The following is a 19,388-nucleotide window of genomic DNA, read 5'->3' as shown; positions in this document are numbered from 1 at the left end:
ATTGCTTTCCTATATAACATCAATGAACAATTTGAATTTGAAACTAAAAACACGACACCATTTACATTAGCACTAACAAAATAAAAGACTTAGGTATATATCAAAATATACACAGGATCTTTATGAGAAAAACTACAAAATTCTGATGAAAGAAATCAAAGATCTAAATAAATGGAGAGATACTCCATATTCATAGATAGGAAAACTCAATATTGTCAAGATGTTATTTCTTCCCAACTTGATCTATAGATTCAACAAATTCCAGTCAAAACTCAGCAAGTTATTTTGTGGATATTGACAAACTGATTCTAAAGTTTATCTAGAAGTGCCAAAAACCCAGAATAACCAACATGATAATGAAAACACTCAAGAAGAACAAAGTCCCCCCGGAAGACTGACACTATCTGACTATCAATATTTAATATAAAGCAACAGTAATCAAGACAACATGGTATTGATGAAAGAAAAGACAAATAGATTAATAAAACAGAATAAAGATCCCAGAAATAGACCCACAAACATATAATCAACTGAACTTTGACAAAGGAACAATGGTAATTCAATGGAGAATCGTATTTTTGATAAATAGTGCTGTAACAATTGGACAGCCACATGGAAAAACATGAATCTAGACACAGGCCTCACACTTTTCACAAAAATTAACTCGAAGTGGATTATAGACTTAATGTAAAACATCACATTATGAAATTTCCAGATAACAATACGAGAGGAAATGTAGGTGACTTGGGTTTGGCAATGAGTTTTCAGATACAATATCAGCAGCACAATCCATGAAAGAAAAAAATTGATGAATTGGACTTTAGTAAATTAAAAACTTGTGCTCTGTGAAAAAAACATTAAGAGAATGAAAAGACGAGCTATAGATTGGGATAAAATATTTGCAAAACACATATATGATAACTGGTATCCAAAATACACGAAGGATTCCTAAAATTCAACAATGAGAAAACAATTTAAAAATTGGCAAAGGATCTAAACAGACACCTCACCAAAGAAGATAAGCAGATGGAAATTAAGTATATGAAAAGATGCTCATTGGCTGGGTGCGGTGGCTCATGCCTGTATCCCAGCACTTTGGGAGGCTGAGGCAGGCAGATCACGAGGTCAAGAGATTGAGACCATCCTGGCCAACATGGTGAAACCCTGTCTCTACTAAAAATACAAAAATTAGCTGGGCATAGTGGCATGTGCCTATAACCCCCGCTACTCGGGAGGCTGAGGCACTAGAATCACTTGAACCTGGGAGGTGGAGTTTGCAGTGAGCCAAGATTGTGCCACTGCACTCCATCCTGGCAACAGAGCCAGACTCCGTCTCAAAAAAAAAGAAAAAATGCTAAACATCATAGGCCATCAGGAATTGCAAATTAAAACAACACTGAGATGCCACTACATATCTATTAGAATGGCGAATTTTTTTTTTTTTTTGAGATGAGTCTTGCTCTGTTGCCCAGGCTGGAGTGCAGTGGCGGGATCTCAGCTCACTGCAACCTCCGCCTCCCAGGTTCAAGCGATTCTCCTGCCTCAGCCTCCTGAGTAGCTGGGATTACAGGTGTGAGCCACTGCACCCAGCTAATTTTTTGTATTTTTGGTAGAGACAGAGTTTCACTATGTTGGCTAGGCTCGTCTTGAACTCCTGACCTCAGGTAATCTGCCTGCCTAGGCTTCCCAAAGTGCTAGGATTAAAGGCGTAAGCCAACTCGCCAGTCCAAAAAAAAAAGTTTTTTAATAACAGTACCAAATACTACTAGCAAGGGTGCAGAGCAGCAGTAACTGGTGGGAATGTGAAATGGTACAGCCACCTGGAAGACAGCTGAGCAGTTCTTACAAAGCTAAACACTATTAGTGTAAAATCCAGTTTATAGCCACACAAAAACCTCACAAACAAATGTTTATAAAGCAGCTTTCTTCATAATTGCAAAAAAACAGGCTGGGCAAGGTGGCTCATGCCTATAATCCCAGCTCTTTGGGAGGCCGAGGCGGGTGGATCACTTCTGGCCAGGAGCTTGAGACTAGCCTGGCCAACGTAGTGAAACCCCATCTCTACCAAAAATACAAAAATTTTTTGGGCATGGTGGCACATGCCTATAATCCCAGCTACTCAGGAGGCTGAGGCAGGAGAATCACTTGAACCCGGGAGGTGGAAGTTGCAGTGAGCTGAGATCTCATCACTGCACTCCAGCCTGGGTGACAGAGTGAGAACTTGTCTCAAAACAAAACAAAACAGAATAATAATAACAATTGCCAAAAACCAGAAGCAAGCAAGATGACCTTCAATAGGTGAGTGGAAAACAAACTGTTGTACATCTATACCATGGAATATTATTCGGCGCTAAAATAAAATGAGCTATCAAGCCACAAAAAGACATGGAAAAATCTTAAGTGCATATTGCAGGTGAAAGAAGCCCATCTGAAAAGGTTACTTACTGTATGAATCCAACTATATGACTTTCTGGAAAAGTAAAAACTATAGAGACAGTAAAAAAAAGAATGGTTGGTGGGGCGTGGTGGCTCACACCTGCAATCCCAGCACTTTGGGAGGCCAAGGCGAGCGGATCACCTGAGGTTGGGAGTTTGAGACCAGCCTGACCAACATGGAGAAACCCCATCTCTACTAAAAATACAAAATTAGCTGGACATGGTGGCACATGCCTGTAATCCCAGCTACTCAGGAGGGTGAGGCAGGAGAATCGCTTGAACCCGGGAGGCGGAGGTTGCAGTGAGCCGAGATTGCGCCATTGCACTCCAGCCTGGGCAACAAGAGCAAAAGAAAAAAAAAAAAAAGATAACGGTTGCTGGGAGTTCAGAGTGGGGTGGGAAGAAATGGGAAGTGGAGAGGGATGAATAGGTGAAGCATCAGTTCAGGGCAGTGAAACCTGGGTTTGGTATGGTAATCGTGGATGCATGACATTTGCCTTTATCAAACCCCATAGAAATGTACAATACAAAAAGTAAGCCTTAATATAAAATATGGACTTTAATAATAATGTGTCAGTATTAGTTCATGAATTGTAACAAATGTGCCACACCAGTGCAAGATATTGATAATAGGGAAAGTTGATGTGGGGTGGTGAACTCTCCACACAATCTGCTCAATTTGGATGGGTGCGGTGGCTCATGCCTGTAATCCCAGCACTTTGGGAGGCCGAGGCGGGAGGATCACTTGAGCCCAGGAGCTCGAGACTAGCGTGGGCAACACAGGCAGACCCTGTTTCTACAAAAAATTAAAATATTGGCCAGGCAAGGTGGTTCATGCCTGTAATCCCAGCACTTTGGGAGGCCGAGGTGGGCGGATCACGAGGTCAGGAGTTCAAGACCAGCCTGCCCAACATAATGAAACCCCGTCTCTACTAAAAACACAAAAAATGGACAGACGCAGTGGCTCACGCCTGTAATCCCAGCAATTTGGAAGGCCAAGGCGAACGGATCACGAGGTCAGGAGATCAAGACCAGCTTGGCCAACATGGTAAAACCCCGTCTCTACTAAAATACAAAAAATTAGCCAGGCATGGTGGCACACACCTGTAATCCCAGCTACTTGGGAGGCTGAGGCAGGAGAATCACTTAAACCCAGGAGGCAAAGGTTGCAGTGAACTGAGACAGTGCCACTGCACTCCAGCCTGGTGACAGAGCAAGACTCTGTCTCAAAAAAAAAAAAAAAAAAAAAAAAAAAAAAAAAAAAAATTAGCCAGCCATGGTGGTGTACGCCTGTAGTCCCAGCTACTTGGGAGACTGAGGCAGGAGAATTGCTTGAATCCGGGAGACGGAGGTTGCGGTGAGCCGAGATCACGCCACTGCCCTCCAGCCTGGGCAACAGAGCGAGACTCCATCTCAAAAAAAAAATTTAAAATATTAGCTGGGCCCGGTGGCACATGCGTGTAACCCCAGCTAATTGGGAGTCTGAGGTGGGAGAATTGCTTGAGCCCAGGAGTTCCAGGCTATAAAGTTCCAGGCCCTCAGCCCTGGTCTATCAAGTCCAAGTCTCCCAGGACACTGCTGTGGGCATGAGTCTTTCGAGAGTGTGGCCCAGTCAGGCCTGGAGTTTGCCACTGCTTGGGAAGCACTGTGGGCAGCAGCTGCAGGTGACAAGATCACAGTGAAGTGTATGTGGGGCTCATCCACCTGTGCTGCTCTCTTGGTCAGTGGGCAGCTTACTGGTGTGCTGAGTCAAATGCGTTTTCAGAAGGTGACCTTGTGCCTTAGGCTTATGTCATCTGTGCCTTTGCTGACGTCATCCTCGACTCCAGCAGCCAGACCAGGGGATAACAAATGCAAATGTCTAACAGTAATTAACTCTTAGCAGCAACCTCAGCTTGGGGCTCCCCTTTCCAGGGCTTGTGGCAGCTCCACCAGGCCCTGCTGCAGCCCCTTGTCATTGAGAGGCCTCTCCCACATCCAGAGATACGAGGGGAATGTAGGGAAATGTGCATTTAGACGAAGGAAATGCATTGTCCCAAATGGCAAGTGGAGTGGCATAAACTTTGGTGAAGCTGCTGACACCCCTTTACCACAAGAAGATCGTTTGGATTAGGGGCGTGCTTTCCACAGAAATCAGGCTCTGGCCTTACTGCAGGGGGGTGACCTGTAAACCTCAGAGTTAACACAGTGGTTTAGGTTTCACCGAGTGCACTGCGGTGATTAAGTCTCCACTGAGGACTGGAATGAGGAAGAAAAGGAGAAGCAGAAGAACAGGAAAGACCTGTTCCCTGGGCAGAGGAGGGATGATCTGGGGAGAGCCCCAGCGAACAGCCCCAGAGTGCCAGGCCTAGCTGGGGTTTTCCAGGGATAGAGGCCGTGAGCAGCAGTGCGGATGTTGGCCGCGTCTAGCCGTCTGCTTAGTAACTACCTCAGAGACCTGTTTGCCCCGCTCGGTAAAACTGGGGCCACGCTGCTTGGGCAGCCTCCAGGCGCCTGGCTGCCACTTTTTCTAGGAACTTATACAAGTCCTCATCAAGAGGGAGGGCAAAAAATTGTCGGTGAAGATGGCTGTGCTGGCATTTTGTAAGTGACAGTGGTCAAGCTCTAAGTTGTGGATGGACACGGCAGGGGGCAAAATCACCTCTTCTAAAAAACGGCCTAGCGATCCTAATGGATTGGCTGTAGAGACCCATCATTGCAGGGAGACCTGGGAAGGCCGCCTGCTTCCCTGTGCCTCTGTGTCCCCAGCCACCTGAGAAAATGTACTTCAAGAGGGAACCCAGGGAAGAAGGCTGTACAGGGTCCATGTTATTGCACCATCTCCTGTCAATTTAGGAGACATTTTCTTAATACTTCTTATTGATCAACGAATATTTTTGAGCCCCTCCTGTAAGTCAGACCCTGCTCTGGGGCACAGGGTGATGACCAAGACGGACTAAGTCTCCCCAGGGGCTAAGAATTTAGGCCCTTGCAGAGTATCCCCTCCAAGTTATTGAGCTGCCACTGAGATATCTGTGGCCACTTTGCATCCTGTCTGCATCCAGCAGGGTGGCAGTCCAGGCCTTTACAGAAGCAGACTGGGCATGAAGACGTTTCTTGTGAAAAACCAGCTTCCAGGCCTCCTTCCTGGGAGGGACTCTGTGAGCGCCGCACCCAGGGCCCTGCAGCAGGTCGTGAGCAGATGCCTCTAATGATTCAAAGCTACCAACAATACCGTAAGAGGCCCCTTTCCTGCCGAAGACTACGTGGAGATCCCTTCTGGGTTTTTCTTTTTCTTTTTTCTTTCTCCATGAAGTGTACTTAAAAAAACAAAAGGTCATTGTAAAACAGGGTATTATGCTGTTTCTTCTAAAGCAGGAGGGGCTGCAGGTGCTCACAGCTGATTTCTCATTTCTGAAAAACCCTAGTTCCAGGCCTACCTTGAAGGGAGGGGCTCCCGGGAGGGAGATAAATAGTCGTATGAGGCCCTGTCCAGACACTGACACACCAGACAATCCAGCAACACTGCGAGTCGGAGGACCCTGCTGAACAGGTCGTAGCCAACAGCTCCAGGTGGCTGCATCTTAGCACCAAAGCCCCAGCCCTGCACTTGCTCCCTTTCAAGTCTGGCCTCAGGAAGACGCAGGAGACAAGAGCCCTGACTACAGAGGTGCGGAAAGGGGCACTCGCAGCCCCAGGCTTCCAGCCGCCAGAATCAAGTGCTGGGACTTCCAGCTTCCCCACAGTCAGAGCCTGACTGAATTCTCAGTCCACAGCTGAGTAATTTACAGCCTCAGTTTTTCTCTTCTGAAAAAAAAGGGTATAAACCACAGGATCCATCTCAAAGAAGTGCTATGAGGAAAAAATGACACAATGCATTTAAAGTGCAGAGAAGACACCAGCTACGCTGTGGCAGCAGAGTGTGGCGGCGCCCTTCCAGAACGGCTCTCTAGTGCTGTCAAGTTTCCCCAGCATCCTGACCAGTCACTACCAAAATGTGATTTCCTGCGAACATTGTCACCCAAGCAGTGTGGTCAGGCAGGCAGAAGCCAGCCTGAAGTTTAAAAATGTCTCTCTTCAGCCAGGGCAGAGCAGGTGAGGCCGTGCGTCACCCGCGCAAGGCTTGTGGTTCAGCCAGGGAGACAACGTCCTACTTCTTTCTGGGTGACCATGTTCTTCCTGGGCGCTCATTTCCTCGTGACACCCATAGGAGGCAGCTTCTCCCTATGGGGGTCCCTGGCCTTTAGGGCAAGTCCTGCCCTGTCTAGAGCCTTCTCCCCCTGGAGGAGCACACACGATGGCACCAAGCTGCTCTGACCCTGCCAGGAGCCAAAACAGCCTCTGGGAGCTCCAAGGGGCGCCCCGGGCTCAGGTTCATCTCCCACACCTTCCCTTCCCATCCCGAGGCCTGCAGAGCCCTCAAGGGCTCAGTGGCCCTGGCTCAGCTGGACCCCAGCACAGACAGGGAGGCCTCTGACCTGCACCCAGAGCCTGCCTCCCAGAGCTTCCTCACCCCAGTGTCCTAGGAGGGGGTGGCACAGATGGAGAGAGGCCAGAGGCTGCCACTCAGGAGTGTGTGAGTCAAGGCTTGCTCGGGAGGTAGGGGCAGAGGTGGAGGTGCCCAGGCGGCCAGGAGAAAGGGGAGGAGAGATTGGGAAATGAAGCCCTTCTGGGGCTGCCAGCTCCCCTCTGCAGCTTTGGGCCATGCCAGGGGGCCCTGAAGTGAGTCAGCCCCTACAGAAAGCCCAGGCTTTCTGTAGAAAAGAGTTTCGCTTTTTTTTTTTTGAGACAGAGTCTTGCTCTGTCACCCAGGCTGGAGTGCAGTGGCACAATCTTGGCTCACTGCAAGCTCCGCCTCCCAGGTTCACACCATTCTCCTGCCTCAGCCTCCTGAGTAACTGGGACTACAGGCGCCCGCCACCACGCCTGGCTAATTTTTTTGTATTTTTAGTAGAGACACAGGGTTTCACCGTGTTAGCCAGGATGACCTCAATCTCCTGACCTCGTGATCCACCTGCCTTGGCCTCCCAAAGTGCTGGGATTACAGGTGTGAGCCACCACACCTGGCCGGAGTTTTGCTCTTGTTGCCCAGACTGGCCAGGCTGGAGTGCAGTGGCGCCATCTCGGCTCACTACAACCTCTGCCTCCCGGGTTCAAGCAATTCTCCTGCCTTGGCCTCCTGAGTAGCTGGGACTACAGGCGCGTGCCAGCACACCCAGCTAAGTTTTGTATTTTTTTTAGTAGAGATGGGGTTTCACCATATTGGCCAGGATGGTCTCAATCTCTTGACCTCGTGATCTGCCCGCCTCAGCCTCCCAAAGTGCTAGGATTACAAGCGTGAGCCACCCGGCCCACTATTCTAGTTATTTTAAGATGTACATAAATTATTATGTTATCATACACTAGATTTTATTGAATCTACCATTTCACATTCTTATTGAGAGTGTAGCCTCTTGAAGCCTACTGGTGCAGGAGGGATTTTGCAACCTTCCTGTGGCTTTTGTCACCTATGGAAAACTACAAACCAGCTTGCCTATCCGGTGATTGGAACCAGGAGGATTGCCGGCCTTGGGTCTGGAAATCCTATCCCGTGTGTCTTCCTTCCTCCCTCCCTCCCTTCCTTGGTTCCTTCCTTCCCCTGACTAGGCCCCAGAGGGGTGGGGAGGCCTTCCTGGGCCTGGCATCAGGGCTCCTGGGCTCCCAGCCAAGTGTCCAGAGGACACTCCTCCTGGCATCTGGATCCTTCTTATCTTCCTGAGACATAGGAAGCTCCTGCTCTGGAGATGACTGAAGGGAAAACACCTGTATTTCCAGGGCCTTGGAAATAGCCTGCTCCAGCCGGCCTTCCCGGGAGAAACTGAGAAAGGACATTGGTCCGAAGCATTTCTCTTTCGGTTTGTGCTGCGCTGAGCCTGTCCTGTGATGCGGCCCTCACCAACCAAGGACTGAACGAGAGAGACTCCATGCGAACCTGCCCAGCATACAGCAGGCGCCTTGTGGATATTCTTCCGTAAGGCTCCGGGCCAGCCAAGCACTGCATTAACCAGGTTTGGATGAACTTTAGAATGTACACATCCGAGCTGTCATAGTTTTTTGTTTTCTTGTTTTTTTGAGATGGAGTTTCGCTCTTTCACCCAGGCTGGAGTGAAATGCCGCGATCTCAGCTCACGGCAACCTCTGCCTCCTGGGTTCAAGCCATTCTCCTGCCTCAGCCTCCCAAGTATCTGCGATTACAGGCTCCTGCCACCATGTCCAGCTAATTTTTGTATTTTTAGTAGAGACAGGGTTTCACCATGTTGGCCAGGCTGGTCTTGAATTCCTGACCTCAGGTGATCCACCCACCTCGGCCTCCCAAAATGCTGGGATTACAGGCATGAGCCACTCTACCTGACCCATAGTTCTTACATTTAAAACCTTGATATGCTGGTGGATATGCAGCTTGATTTCTTTAAGCCAACATGGCCTGACTTTTTCAGATTCTCAGCCTGTGTTGGAGGGCTGTTGAATGTTCTTTCTATGCAGAAAGTAGGCCTGCCTTCCTCTGTTTTGTAATCGCCACCCCATCCCTGCCCAACACACACACCCACACAGCCGCAGTTACTCCGGGTCCAGCAACGCACGAACCAAGTGGAAGGTCAAGGGCTGGGGCTCCGTTTCCCTCCCCTTGAAGCTGTTTGGTTTGCTCTTGTCCCAGCCCCTGACTGAGCCGCCAGCCCAGAACGGGGGCAGCCCTCCCCCATGCAGTCAGGGCCAGAGGAGCATAATATTGCCGCCCGGGTGCAGCCTTAGGTGCAGGAGCGTCGGGAATTTTCCATCTTGTTCTGCAGCCTGGCTTCTTAGGTCATCGTCCTGCTGCTGACATAGGCCTGGGTTGGGCGAGTCTCCTGCAGGTCAGCGAGGGCGCGGAGGCAGCGCCTGAGGCTGCTCAGGGCCTGGCTTCCTGCCTGCTGTGAGGAAGGGTGGAGGAGGGGTTCGAGGCCTCAACCATCCCTTGGCCCAGAGCCTCAGGCCAAGCAGCCTCCGCCTCTGCCCAGGCCTGTCTCCTCCCGGCTTCCTGCTCTCCTGTTTCCTAAAGCTTTCCCGCTGGGTGGCTCCCAGTTCTTCCAGAAATCCCCTCCAGGAAATTTGCTTGTTGCCACAAAATAATGCAAATCTGTTCCTGGGGCCGCCCAGGCAACCTGCAGTCTCTGTCTCCCCAAGACCTGAGGAGGGAGGGCGAGGCAGGCCCTGTGCCCATCAGGGTCCCTTTTCCAGCCACGAGGACAAAGGATAAGCCGCAGCCTCATCACCCTCTCATAAGCTGCAAGAGACAGGTCCTGGTTTTGCCTCTAAGGGAACCAGCTCCACCCAGGGAAAGGCCACACAGGACCCTCAAAGGCACCAAGGTCTTTTTTCTATTTAATATCTAAAACAGTCTGAATATATTAAAGTTTATGCTCATGTTGGGCATTTGTTTATCTGTTTCTCGAACTTCAACTCCCTGCCGTGTCTGGAGCAGAAAGTGAAGGCCCATGGATAACACTTCTGCGTGCCACAGTCCTAGGTGGTGACCAATGCAGGGATGCACAGGTGCCATGTGGCCTTCTGCAGGCCAGGCCCCACGGAGACCCACAGTCAAGGTGGCCTGAGACCCTTGAACAAGGAGCTTGTGGCCAGAGAAAGGCTACATGCAGCACCCCCACCCCTGTGGCTAGTGCCAGGGCCCCACCTGAATGCTCTGCATTTGGGTCCCCCCATGCCATCTCCAGAGGAGAACGCAGGTGGGCTAGGGAGGGAACAGACCAGCCTGATGCAAAACCCTCTCAGCCCATCACAGCCCTCGTGTCCCTGGGCTGAGGGTCTGGGGAGAACATCACTTGCTCTTGCCTCCCTTCCTTTCTTGCTGCTGCTGCCTCCTGAGGTCAGGCCGTGACTACTCAGGAGAGGAATGGAATTCCAGGGCTCCTGCTCCTAATGAAGGAGAGGTGGGAGGGGCACACACCAAGCCGCTACCAGGTACCAGGCCCTCGGAGGTGCTTGAACACTACCTCCTTGACTCTCAATAACAATCCTATGAGGTGGATGTTTTCTTGCCCAACAGATGGGATTCTGAGACTCAGAGATATTGGTGACTTGCCCGAGGTCACACCAATGGTAGGTGGTGATTCAAAACCAGGTCTGTGTGCAGTTCAATGACCATGGAGTCTTGTCCTGTTGCACAGGGCTTCTTGTGTCATACACAGCCTTCGCTTTGTGAAATCCAGCACAGTTGACCCACATTCTCACCCAAATCCAAACTCCAAGTTTCAGAGCTTCTGTGTACCCATAAAAGGGGGGCTCAGAAGTCCCCTTGAGGCCTCAGAAAGGACATAGACCAAACAAAGGTTATGGCCTAATAAGAAGCAAATCAAAGTAACATTGCCTTATGATTTAAAAGTAGTATGTAGGCCAGGTGCAGTGGCTCTTGCCTGTAATCCCAGCACTTTGGGAGGCTGAGGCAGGTGGATCACCTGAGGTCAGGAGTTCGAGACCAGCCTGCCCAATATGGCGAAACCTTGTCTCTACTAAAAATGCAAAAATTAGCCGGGCGTGGTGGCTCGCACCTGTAATCCCAGCTACTCGGGAGGCTGAGGCAGGAGAATGGCGTGAACCCGGGAGGCAGAGGTTGCAGTGAGCTGAGATCATGCTGAGATCGTGCCACTGCACGATTCTGTGCCTGGACGACAGAATGAGACTGTCTCAAAAAAATAAAAAATAAAAATAAAAAAACAATAAATAAATAAAAGTAGTATTTGCCTCCTGGTGGATGGCATTATCAAGGTAATTTATTCACTGTGGTTGGCTATGTGGGTCTTACAGGGAGAGGTTTAGGGCTCTGGGGCTGGGCCTGTGGACCTGTCTCCCACCAGGCAGCGCAGCCCCTTCTAACCTTGTCACATAGAAACTTTCATGGGATGCAAGGCCACAGGCCAGAGCTAGGATTGGGCTGGGCAGGGGAGAGGATTATCAAGGGTAAACCCCTGCCTCCCACAAAGGATACTGAGCTACAGCGCAGGTGCGGTTCGGCAAGTCCCAACACAGGCCTCATTGTGCCCAGCCCCTCAGCGAGGGCCTTGGGACGGCCCCACAGATAGGGCACCTCCACCCCATCCCCGGGCTGCAGTTCAGGACCTAGGAGACAGAAGGCTGTGGGTGACTAAGACCCTTAATTGAGCCCTGCAAGCTTGCACGATGAGCCTGTCTACCCGCTAACAAGCACCCTGTGCCTCTGCTCGGTCGGCCTCTGACCCTGGAGAGGGTGGCTTGTTGAGGGCAATGTCCTTGACCTGCCTGAGCTCCTCCTTGGGCCCTGCATTTCATGCTGCCCTTCCTCAGCAACCAGGTGCGCACCCCTTCCTCGGCATCTGTAGCCTAATATTAATAGCTGTGGGATGGGCAAAGAACGTGTGCCTTACTGCCTCCAGGTTCTTAGCAGCTATAAGCTCTCTCTGTTGCCTGGTTGGTTTTAAGGGTTTCTTCTGGAATATTCATCTTTGTCCACTGACTGCATCACCATAAGCTGTAACTGCTAAGAGGCCAAGGACTTAGGCACAGGTGAAATGCATTTCAGCCTTGGAGACCCAGACCGACCCAAAGCGATCGTCATGTCTGCTCTGTTTAGGGTATTTTCCTGGTGGAAAGAAAATGATTGCTGATTTGGGGGAGAGGGCCCTCAAGCCTCTAGCACTGCCTTTGCTTCAGCTGTGGGAGCACAGGGAGAGCAGGTGGGATACAGGGGAAGACCGCTTTTGAGGTTTTGTGGTGGGGAAGGAGGAGGCCGATACTCACCAGAGGAACAGATCTGAGGTCTCTGGAGCTGCCATGCCCCACAGTGGGCCACCAGTTCCCAGCCTTCCCAGTGGTTCTGCACCAGCTTCCAGGGCTCTCAGCCCACCAGGCACCTGCATCACAGCATCGCCTGGGTCATAGCCTGAGTTTGAGAACCATCGCCCTGCGTGGCCTGACCAGCCCAGGCTAGCGGCAGCTCTGTGCAACGTGTCTACTTCCTCTTCCCTAAACAGCTCCTTCCCCACCGCATTTCTGTGTTTATGGCTAGAAATTCCACAGCAGCTGCATTTCTCAGTATCCGGTGGATCTCTGCAGAAGAACAAACCTCTAGGTCTGAGGAGCAGCAGCCTCCTTCTAGGTCTGAGGAGCAGCAGCCTCCTTCCAGGGGTCCCTCTCAGAGCCTGCCCCCCCTCCAAAACCTCAGCAGGATCTTGCTCTGTGGGACTCTGGCCAGGTTGACAGCATAGGAAGACCCTAAGGAAGCCACAGAAGCAGCTGCAGAGGCGGTGGGGAGGAGGAGGTGCCACAGAAGGCTGGCATTTGCCCCTTGTGCTGTCCGGCTGCCTCCCACCACCACCCGGGTACAGGCCCTGGGTCTACTCCTCGGCACAGACTCAGGCCTCTCCCCTTGGGTGCCCACTGTACCTCATCGCAGTCACCCACTTCCTTCTGGTTCCCAGATCAGCCCCTCCTCAGCACCTCTGTGCCAGGTGGGCCTCCCCAGCCTGCATATTTGGATTTATCTTCAAAACCAGCCTCAGTTCCTTCATATTTCCAGGAATCCTTCCTGCCACCCTGACAGAGAATTTTTTTTTTTTGAAATGGAGTCTGGTTCTGTTGCCCAGGCTGGAGTGCAGTGGGCAATCTCAGCTCATTGCAAGCTCCACCTCCCGGGTTCAAGCTATTCTCCTGCCTCAGCCTCCTAAGTAGCTGGGATTACAGGCACCCACCATCACGCCTGGCTAATTTTTGCATTTTTAGTAGAGACGGGATTTCACCATGTTGGCCAGGATGGTCTCGAACTCCTGACCTCAAGTGATTTACCTGCCTCGGCCTCCCCAGGTGCTGGGAATACAGGCGTGAGCCACTGCGGCGGCCATGAAAAGGGCTTGGAGGGTCCTTTCTGGAAATCTAAAATCCTTGTGAATGATGTTAGGGCAGGTGTGAAATTCAATAATTGGCCCTGCTCCGACATACTCATTTGACAGGTCATTTGCCCTCACAGTCTATATTTTTTCAGGTCAAATGCAGGTGCCACACTGACTTATGGCCTTGACTTTCGTAGACTCATTCCACTCAGGATGAAACGTGATTGGTTCCTGAGGTGACCCTGCCTCAGTGATAGAAGTGAGTCCTCAGGCAGGGAAGGGTGTGGAGGCAAACAGCCTGGGGAGGGAAGGAGGCCTGGGTTTTCCCAGCCAGTGGCTCAGGGCACCCTGCAGACCTGCCGGTCCCCTCCTGGATGAGCCTTCATCCCTGTGACCCCTTCTCTGAGAAAGGGCACCCCAGGCCCAAAGCCTCCCCAGTGCACAGGGCTGGTTTCTGATGAGCTGCCCCCCTGAGGCTGGCCTGGCAAAACCAGGTACTGACCTGCACAGGGCCTTGGTGTGATTTGGAAAAAGGCAACTCATTGTCCAGATGGACACAGCCCGACCCCCACGCCTCAGCCCACACCTGCATGCTGTACACAGCAGCCCTGACCCCAGGAAAGTCCCTAAGATTTGTAGGAAAAAGGAAAGACACACAGTACATGCTCCACCAGGCCCCTTCTCCAGGGCCTCCTCAGCGCATCCCGTCTCTGCCTGGCTCCATCAGAACCCAGCTGGGTGAACCCTGGGCCCCTCATTCCCCTTGGTGAGACCCTGAATCCTGGAGGAGGCTGGACTTGTCCTTCATCCTGGGATTCTAGGTCAAGTTCTTAGCTCCTGGCTCCTCTTCAAGGCCCGGCTGGGTCTCCTCCTCCCACTCCGCCCCTCTGTCCCCTCCCACAGAGTCCACCACACAGGAGGCAAGGCCAGCGGGCTGGGAAGTACCAGTGGTGGCTGGCAGCTTAGAGTAATCAGCCCCGCCTGCTCCCACAGAGGCAAGGCTGCCTGCCAAGGCCCTGCCTTCTACTGCTGTTGGCAGCTCCTAGGGCAACAACAGAACCTCCCAGCCTCCCTTCACTGGGGGAGAAGCATGAGCTGAAAACAAAAGAAGGGATTAGAGCCCAGATGGAGCGGCCTGAGCTCGGGGCGGGGTCCCCAGGGGCACCCCCCTCATCCTCGGCCCTTCAGCTCCTTGCCCGCAGCAGTCTCTGGGCGTCACCAGCCAGCAGCTGCCTTGCTGGCCAGCGGTTTCTGCTGCAGGAGCCTCTCGTGCTCGGGGGCTGGCCACAGGGCCTCAGCTGTCCCTCATAATGTGTTTCAAGTGATTTTGCTTTTGAGGAACCTGCCCGCCCAGGACTTCAAGGGCCTCTGCTGACCCATGCACGTCCCAAGGCCTCCGCCGCAGCCCCATTCGCCACACGGCCCCTGGCTCCTGCCCACTTATGGCTGGTCCTGGGCTCCCGTGGCCAAGGAGAGTTGGGCAGACGTTGGCAGATGTGTCTCCTTTGTCCCTGGAGTGATTCCAGGCTCGGCTGAAACTCTGAAAGGCGAACCCAGCCAGAGGTGTCTCAGAGGCCCAAGTGTGCAGCCTGTCATTCCCCAGCAGTGACTCCACAGGCCTCCAGTGCACACCATCTCCTCATACGTCCCCCAAGGACCCTGGCCTACCGAGGGAACACTAGCTCATAGCTTGTGACTTCAGCACTGTATGGAAGAGAACAGGAGCAGACCCGTCTCACTGTTGGAGCAGCTGTGGACAGTCACGGGTCTATCTTGGTTCCAGCCAGACTCTCAGCTTGCACAGCCAGGGTGCCAGAAACTGCCCGGGCCAGATTTTCAAACCCCTGAGGTAGGAGGAGCCACCAGCATCCTGTTTCTCCTCTGGCCCTCACAACCTCCCCCTACTTCCAGCCTGAGAGTTCCGGTCCACTGGGGAATGTGACCTTTGAAAGTCTTGGCCCTGTGAGCATCTTAACCTCAGCAGCACGTTGTTTTGTTTTGTTCACATCATTTTCCCCCACCCAGCACAGGGCACGGCACATAGTAGGTGCTCAATAAACATTTGTTGGGCCAGGTGTGGTAGCTCATGCCTGTAATTCCATCACTGTAGGGGGCTAAGACAGGAGGATCTCTTGAGCCCAGAAGTTCAAGACCAGCCTGGCCAACATGCCGAAACCCTGTCTCTACTAAAAATATAAAACATTAGCTGGGCATGGTGGCGGGCGCCTATAATCTCAGCTACTCAGGAGGCTGAGGCAGAAGAATTGTTTGAACCCAGAAGGCGGCGGAGGTTGCAGTGAGCCAAGATCATGCCACTGCACTCCAGCCTGGGTGACACAGTGAGACTCTGCCTCAAAATAATAAAATAAAATAAAGTAAAAAATAAATAAGGCCGGGCGCGGTGGCTCACTCCTGTAATCCCAGCACTTTGGGAGGCTGAGGCGGGTGGATCACGAGGTCAGGAGATCGAGACCATCCTGGCTAACATGATGAAACCCCGTCTCTACTAAAAATACAAAAAAAAAAAATTAGCCGGGCGTCGTGGTGGGCATCTGTAGTCCTAGCTACTCGGGAGGCTGAGGCAGGAGAATGGCGTGAACCCGGGAGGCAGAGGTTGCAGTGAGCCGAGATTGTGCCACTGCACTCCAGCCTGGGCGACTGAGCAAGACTCCGTCTCAAAAAAAAAAATTAAATTAAAAAATAAATAAATAAATAAACGTTTGCTGAACGAATTAAGTGCCAATGCGTTTTTGAGCCCATGGCCCAGCCCTATCCCATCAGCCAGAAGCAGGCTTGGATCACTTGGTCCTCAGGAGATTCATTTGAAAATAGCCACTTGATTCTAGAGAGGGCCTTCTTACGACTGAGGCTGCTGTAGGCAAGGGACTTGCCCTCCATTTTTCTTAGAGGTGTGACTTTAGCAAGGAGCACTATGGGGCTCCCAGGTGTTGTATGTCATCCGCAGGACACTGGAAGGGGCTGCTGACCACTCAGCCCGCCTTCCTGCTGAGAAATATCCCATCTGCCCAGCACTGGTCTTGTGATCAAGAATCAAGCTTCCCGTTGGCAGCCCCTCTCCTCTCTCCCAGCCTTTCTGTGTGCATGAATGGGAAGGGCAGCCACTTCCTTTATGGTTTGTCTGACTTCTCCCTGAGTTCCAGTTCAACTTGAACTTTGGCATTCAAGGCAAGACTGGAGAGAGCAAGGGAGTGCTGGTCTAGAATGTTCTGTTCTAGGGCTGGTCTCAGGTGGTGAGAAGTTATCCAGTGGGCATCCTAAGAGTTACAAACACATGTCTGAAGAATGTTCTGGCCAGGGTCTGCCTGTGTGCAAGAAGTCTCAGGGACTGGAAGGAATGACCTCATCCCTCCCATTCTGGGGTACAGAATCTCCCCTGGAAACAGAACCAGAGGAGGCGGCATGCTGGGCTCTTGGTGCTGCCCTCTGTTCTGGTTCTGGGGCGACGCCCAGCCTGAGACACGGGTCCTGACCTTACAATGGACTCAACCCATCACCCCCATCGCCTCGGGAGGCAGGTGGCATCATCGAAACGCAGAAAGAAAACATTTCCTATCATGAACATCCTCCCTGGGGCCAGACTTTCCTGTCACTGCCAAAGGGACTGGTTAACCCCCAACCAACCCACACTCCCACAAGATCCTGCCAGTTTTCTCCTCACCCCTCCATGAGATAAATCTTCCTTAGAACTCAAGTTGTGTCACATCATTCTTTCGTTCAAAACCCCAATGCCCCAGTGAGCACAGTGCTGCCTCGTACGTAAAACCTCAACTCTTCAGTCTTACGTCAAAGCCTCTCCTTAGCTGGGCACGTTGGCTCACGCCTGTAATCCCAGCACTTTGGGAGGCTGAGGCAGGAGGATCACTTGAGCCCAGGAGTTCAAGACCAGCCTGGCCAACATGGTGAAACCTTGTCTCTACTAAAAACACAAAAATTAGCTGGGCACGGTGGCATGCACGTGTAGTCCCAGGTACTCTGGAGGCTGAAGTGGGAGGATCACTTGAGCCTTGGGAGTTCCAGGCTGCAGAGCTGTGAATGTGCCCCTGCACTCCAGCCTGGGTGACAAAGCCAGACGACCCTGTCTAAAAAAAAAAAAAAAGAAAAGAAAAAAGAAAAGCCTTTCCTGTGTAGCCCAAACCAAACTGTCTTTCCAGTCTTGTCACCAGCTCCCCTGTACATTGGCCAATTTGTCCTTCAATGTTTTGTTTGTCCATCCACTCATTCGTCTTTATTATGTCACAAATTGAGGCTGATAGGGATGAAAATCATCTTTCCTTTGGTGAAGCTGCAGGGACAAGGAACAAGGAGGTGACCCACATACCCCTTGATAGATGCTGACACACGCAGTGGCCTTGGACTTAAAACATTTGTAAGCATTTATTTTCTAAGATATTTGTTTTATTATATTGATGAACTTATAAAATAACATAGTTAAAAACTATTTTCAAAAATAAAATTATTTAAAATAATTATACGTGCATTAGAACAAATAAAATGTATTTATATTGTTATCTCAATATTTAAAAACAAAAAAGAAAAACATTATTCTTGGTACATATATTCCTGTGCTTGAATCATTTTTGTTTGTTTGTTTGTTTTTGAGATGGAGTCTTGCTCTTGTTGCCCAGGCTGGAGTGCAGTGGCTCAATCTTGTCTCACTGCAATCTCCTCCTCCCAGGTTCAAGCGATTCTCTTGCCTCAGCCTTCCCAGTAGCTAGGATTACAGAAGCCCGCCACCACACACATACAATTTTTGTGTTTTTAGTAGAGACAGGGTTTTGCAATGTTGGCCAGCTGGTCTCGAACTCCTGACCTCAGGTAATCCACCTGCCTTGGCCCCCCAAAGTGCTGGGATTACAGGCGTGAGCCACCGCACCCGGCCTACTTGAATCACTTTCTTTCTTTCTTTTTTTCTCTTTTGAGATGAAGTTTTGCTCTTGTTACCCAGGCTGGAGTGCAATAGCATGATCTCGGCTCACTGCAACCTCCGCCCACCGAGTTCAAGCAATTCTCCTGCCTTGGCCTCCCTAGTAGCTGGGATTACAGGCACCGGCCACCATGCCCAGCTAATTTTTTGTATTTTTAGTAGAGATGGGGTTTCACCATGTTGGCCAGGCTGGTCTTGAACTCCAGACCTCAGGTGATTCACCCGCCTCGGCCTCCCAAAGTGCTGGGATCACAGGCGTGAGCCACCGCACCCGGCCTAATCACTTTCTTAACCAAATCTTGACTCTAAATACCATGGCACTGATATTTTTCTGAAAAATGCATTACTTTTAAACATAGATTTATTATTTTTAATTTTTTATAAAATTGCCCACAATCCTCTTTAAAGTTGTATTTTAAAGTTAATAGATTTGACATTTTTGACACTTAAAGACTCTTCCCCATAGAACATAATCTGAAATGAGAATTTACCCTCTGTGTAAGTGCTAAGATATCTGGTAAGAAGCTTGGAGAAAATTCTGCTAAATAGAGGATAGTCTCAATTCTAATTTTTAAATTAAATTAAATTTTTATTTTTTGAGACAGAGTCTTGTTCTGTCGCTCAGGCTGGAGTGCAGTGGCTTAATTTGGCTCACTGCAACCTCTGCCTCCTGGGTTCAAGAGATTCTCATGCCTCAGCCTCTGGAGTAGCTGGGATTGCAGGCACGTGCCACCATGCCTGGCTAATTTTTGTATTTTTGTAGAGATGTGGTTTCACCATGTTGGCCAGGCTGGTCTCGAACTCCTGACCTTAAGTGATCTGCCCTCCTTGGCTTCCCAAAGTGCTGGTATTACAGGAGTGAGCCACCATGCCCAGCCTCAATTCTAATTTTTTATATTGCAACTTATAAATCTTTCATGGGCTCTGAGTTTCTTGTTTTTATTTTATTTTTGTAGACACAGGGTTTCACTATGTTGCCTAGGCTGGTCTCAAACTCGTGGCCTCAAGCTAATCCTCCCACTTTAGCCTCCCAAAGCGCTGGGGTTCCAGGCATGAGCCACCTCGCCCAACATGCTCTGAGTTTCTAAAAGAACATTTAGCAGCTGGGAGGGGTGCAGCAGTGAGAGCGCGGG

The sequence above is a fragment of the Gorilla gorilla genome, chromosome 15, assembly GCF_029281585.2.
Source record: "Gorilla gorilla gorilla isolate KB3781 chromosome 15, NHGRI_mGorGor1-v2.1_pri, whole genome shotgun sequence".
In the NCBI taxonomy this organism is placed as follows: Eukaryota; Metazoa; Chordata; class Mammalia; order Primates; family Hominidae; genus Gorilla; species Gorilla gorilla.
This window is presented reverse-complemented; position numbering follows the sequence as displayed.